Here is a 5347-nt window from a genome sequence, read left to right on the forward strand (position 1 = left end):
TGGGTGAGGGCACTCCTGCATGCATACACCTACAATAGTTAGCAAACTGTGGTCCAGGGACCAAGTCTGGACCGCCACCTGTTTTGGTTAACAAACTTTTATTAGAACACAAGGCAACCTTTCATTTCTGTACCGTCTCTGGCAGCTTTCATGCTACAACACAGAGCTGAGCAGTTGCAAGAGACTGAATAGCTTGCAAAGCCTAAAATATTTCCTTTCTGGCCCTTTATGGAAAAGTGTGAGGATCCCTGCTTTACGGACTAGAATGTAAGAAAGAATGATTTAGAAAAGCCCTCTGTCCCAAACACTGGCGGGTTTTGTTATGTCTGTGGCGTGTGGAATGAGCTGCCTAGTCGTGAAATTGTTGGATGTTGATTCCCAAGATGAAGGATGACATTAGCTGCAGCCGGGCTTCAGCCCTTTTGTGAGAAGTCTATCCGGAGGGAGCATTGGGACCCCCTCCTCCAAGTTCTCCAGCAGCACGTCTACCTCCACACACAAGCCCAGCAGAGGATCCTGAGTCTGGTTGACGAAGCGGCCAGGCGTGTAGTGAGACATGGCCAGACCATGGCAAATGAGCATAGCAGAAGAACACTGACGGCTAGAACGAAGGGAGTGTTTATGTGATGTGCTCCATGTTCGTTATCCTGTAAGCCTCCTAATCGCCCATGAAGAGCTATTATTAGCTCCATTTTATAGATGAGAAAACTGAGACTGGAACAGTTAGTAAGTTTACACAGCGAGTAAACAGCAATGCCTGGGTCTGACCCCAGGCAAACGTGACTCCAAAGCCAGAACTTGACTGTGGTGCCAGGTTGCATGGCAGAGAACGGGCTGGGGCATGACAGCCTAGCCCAGGGTTGGAAGGGAGACGTGCGGGCTTCTGCTTCCTGTTTGGGTTTGGGACTCCTTGCTTTACCCGTAGGCCTTCCTCAGAAAATGTGCAGACATTAGATATTTTCAAATGTCTGCAAATTGGATCAAACCTCCAAACTCAGCGCTGGAAGGAATCTTGTGGGTGTTCTTTTGTAAAATGAATGATTACAACCTTTGTGTAAACCCGGGTTGTTTAAAGGAGGACACACCTGCAACTAGCTTGGTCTTTTTTATCTGTCGCTGTCTCTTGATCTCTCTCAGTTCCCATGTCCTCCACTCTCCATCACTCGGAGGCAGCATGAGTCACCACCCAGAATCCCTGATGGGCGGGCTGCTCAGCTCTGCTAAACCAGGGACAGCTGTGGCCACTGGGATGCAGACGGACCCGCTGCTGACCATTGGGTGGGTCTGCTCAGGCCTGAGGATGCTGATAGAGCTCTGCCTGGCTCCTGGTCCCCCCTCCTTGCTCACACCAAGTGGGGCATTTTCTAGAGCGGGTCAAGAGATCGGCCCCTCCCTGGCTGCACCCCCTCCCCCGAGACCACTCCTCTCCCTTCTCCCTTCTCCTTCCTGGAGGAGGGGGTACCTGTGGGCCTGCATCCCGGGCCTGATGTCTGCAGGGCTTGGGAGATGTGTGTGTGTGTGGGGGGGGGGAGTCTTCTCAACACTTGCCTGGTGTGTCCCCCCTAAGGGGTCAGGGCTGACTCAGTGGCCTGGGGCCACTCAGTTGGCTGAAGCCGGACTTGAGTTTAGATGTTGCCCAAAATCGTCACCACAGCTTGAACGTGCCTGTGTCTCTTGCCTCTGAGTGCCTGCTCCGTGGCTCTCCCCGTGTAGACTGTCCTCCCTCCTCCCAAGTCCAACCCAAATGCTCTTCTCTGAACCCCTCCCCCACCTCCCATTAGAAGCACTTCCTCCTCCTGGGCAGCTTGAGTCCTCTCTGTCCTTGTAACCTGTCCCGTGGGGTTACAGTTCCTGCCCGAGCCTGGCTGCCACGTGGCTCACAGCTCCTTGAGGGTAGAGACCACTTTCCCCAGTTCGGAACCCCACGCTGGCCCCTGGCTTCCCTGCCTGGCCTCCCACTGTAGGCTCTCATGATGTGTTGGATTAAATAGGACTGAATGCAGACCAGCCCCTGCTCCACACACAGCAGAGGGGGCTCCCTTTTCTCCTTGCTGGGCACACTGTGTACCTTTGGGTGGGAAACAGAGGCCTTCTTAGCCAGCCTGGCTATTGAGAAAATGTGCTAACACAAGGCAAAATACAGATGCCGAGATTGGGCAACAGCCTCACCCTTAGGGCTCAGAGGCAGTCAGCCCAAAGCAAGCAGGGAGGGGTGAGGGGCTGAGTCAGGAGGGGCAATTAATGGAGCAATAGAGGGCGGACTGTGTTTGGTCCAACACCCGGCTTTAATGGAGTTTCAGGCAGTGATGAGACTGCGATGTGCGCTTAGGAACTTTGAGGCTCCTTTGACTTAAACTGCAAAAGCAGCCCCCTACTTCACCCACACCTGAAGCCTGTTGGCCCCAGAGCCTGGTTTTCTGCCCCTTACTGGCCACAGGTGGGAAGCATTGAATGGGGACTTCTGTCTCTGAGCGGACTTGATCCCAGGCTTTGAAGGATGGAAAACAAGTCTTGGGGGTGGCCATTGTGAGGTCAACCAGGCCAGCCCTTGGCTGTGGCGTTGCCTCCCAGGGGTCGGGGCTGAGCACTCGACAGTTCATGTGTCCCGCCTACCAGCAGGATCTCTGACTTCTCACAGCATCCTTGGGAAGCAGTTATTATGAGGCCCATGATGGGAAGCATCAAATACAGGAAAGGGAAGAGTTGGGACCAAAACTTCAGGCTCAGCACCTGCTGCCTCCCCTGCCTTCTCCTGGGCCGGGGTGAGGCTGCCCTGTGGGTGTGGGGCTGACTCAGGCAGGGCAGGTGGGCGGTGGGCAGGCGTGGCAGCTGTGGCTGGTGGGCGTGGCCTGCCTGACATCAAGGGCAGTTGACCCAGCAAGTTCTGCCTCTGACGCCTCATTCCAGCCATCTCTCTGTCTCTGGTGAGAGCCTCTCACCACCTCAGCTATAATCCTACTGGGGGGCCTTGGGCCCCTACACATGCGGTGATCTGAGAACAACCACTGCCACCTGGACCTCACCAGGTGAGTCTTGCCGAACAGGTAGCCAGTGCCCTCCAATGCCGCAGGGTGCCCAGAGCGAGGACCTCAGGTGTCCCTCTGCCAATTGGCCTCAGGGGAGGGCTGGGAGGGAGCTTGGGTCTCTAGCAGGGAAAACAAAGCTGAACGTGAGCTCTTGGCCACAGAGAGTGTGTGAGAGCACAGGATATGATGGATGTGGGAAACATTCCCCTCCCTGAGGTTTGGGGATATTGGGGTGCGAGGACAGTCATAGCTGCCCAGGGCAGAGGTGAGGCTCCTGTGACCCCCCACAGGCCCCAGGGACGTGGCTCTCCAGGGCAGCAGTGTGATGGGAGCTCAGGATGGGATGAGATGGCCCCAGAGCTTGAGACGGACAGGGCCCAGGCGGCTCATAGGAGCTGAGTCAGCAAGCCCTGGACGGAGGGTGGGCCCTGTGGCCCCCGGGCCTGGTCAGTCTCCCAGGAAAGGCCATTCCAGTCAGTACCAGGTCTTGGGAGGCACTTCCCAGGTGAGGACGCCCAATTCCAGATAGAGTGAGGGCCAGGCCTGCAAAAGAGTCCAGCAGGTGGGAACGCAGGTTTATGGGGTGACTCAGGGAGCTAATTAGAGCTGCTGCAGTCCCCGACCAGAGTTCTCTGACCCCCTCCTGCTCCAGCAGCCCAGGACTGTCCCGTACTCACCAGGCAGGGCAGAGAAAATGGAGCAGCCAGTGGTCATGGATGAGAGATGTAGGGGACCATTCAACCCATTTTTCAGAAGGGAAAACAGAGGCCCAGGGAGCGGTAAGGGACATGCCCTCCATCCCTCTCTTCCAGTGTTGGCCCAGCCCAGCCTTTAGCCCCACAGGTCATTCTGGGCTGAGGGAGGTGGTAAAGGCAGCCCATCCTTATCAGGCTGTGACTGTGGATACGGCCTGGGACCTGTGTGCTGAGGATCCTCTCCCAACAGGATGCTTAAGGCCTCCTCAGAGCTCCCTAACTCTAGGTGCCTACACGCCGGGGCACCCCCTGGATGACTTTCCTCTCCCAAGGTTGCTCACGTTTAGTGGGGTGGGGCGCGTGGGCAGAGGGAGGAGGCTCTCCCATTTCCAAGTCTCACTGCAGTCTGCAGACAGCCAGGTCCAGACACTGCCTCCAGGGGGCTCTCCTATTTGGGTCAGGATCACCAATGGCCCAAACTCCACCCAGAAGAAGAGGTGGGCTCTTCTTATGGAAATCACCGCCCCGCCCCCCTGCCCCGGCTCCCTGTGACTCTGAGGGAGTTCTCTGAGGGTGGCTTAAGCTGAGAATGGCCCCCGCTCACTGCAGAGTCACCTCCTGTCCCCACAGCCCTTTCCCCTGCCCACCTCTTCCTCTATGGCCAGCCCGCCTCCCCGCTGGCCCCCACAGCAGCCTCGTCCTGGCCTCTGGTCTCCTCCATCCCCCTTGTGCCGTCTCCTGTAGGACCTGGGTCCCTCTCACGCCCCCGCTGTCCCCAGGTTCAGCCACAGCTCCTACTACAGGCCCAACCTCTTCCCAAGCCTCTTACCACCCACGGGTCCAGCCACACCAGCTCCTTGCCACTCGCCAAACTTTCTTGAGCCCTGGTCTTTGCTCAGGCTGTCACCTCTGCCTGGACAGCCCTGCCTCCAACAGAAAGCTCGAAGTTCCCCTCAGTCTCCTTGGAAGACATATCAGTTCCTCTCCCCAGGACCTCCCTCCAAGCCCCACATGGGGTCCAGCCTTACCGAGCATCAGTAAAGCAGGTCTGGACAGAGGGGGCTGGGGCTCAGCTGCTCCCTCCAGGTGGACAGATAGCCACGTAGCTTGTTACACTCGGCTTTGGGGGGGAGAAAGATGATCAGCGTGTTAATGGCAGAGAGCACCAGGGGGTGAGAAATTAAAAAGTCGGAGCGGCCTGAGGCTGTGTTACTAGGAGCATAGTGTCTAGAGGAAAGGAGGTGACAGTCCTGCTCTGTCGAGGAGAATTCTAAACACAAAACCTGAGAGGGACGTTGAAAAAGCAGAGCTAATTCTCAGGAATCCACCTGGAGATTGGTGGGGCTGGAGAGGATGTCTGGAGAGAGGTCAAGGGCATGGTGACCTCTACCTGGAAGGTCTGCTGGGCTCTCCTAGGACCCAGAGGAGCAGGGGTGCTGAAGCGGGGAGCAGGGGAAGCTGCGGGGACAGTCTCCCTGTCCCTGAGAAGGGGTGGTGGCCTGGGAAGGCAGAGTGAGCTCCCCGTCCCAGGGTGTATGAGCAGGGGCCATATGGTGCTCCATGGGGGTCTGAAGCTCCTTTCTGTCCCTTCAGCCTGAGCATCTGTGCTGTGGTTGTGTTCCAGCC

The sequence above is a fragment of the Monodon monoceros genome, unplaced genomic scaffold (assembly GCF_005190385.1).
Source record: "Monodon monoceros isolate NGI ecotype Baffin Bay Population unplaced genomic scaffold, NGI_Narwhal_1 Super_Scaffold_9, whole genome shotgun sequence".
Lineage (NCBI taxonomy): Eukaryota > Metazoa > Chordata > Mammalia > Artiodactyla > Monodontidae > Monodon > Monodon monoceros.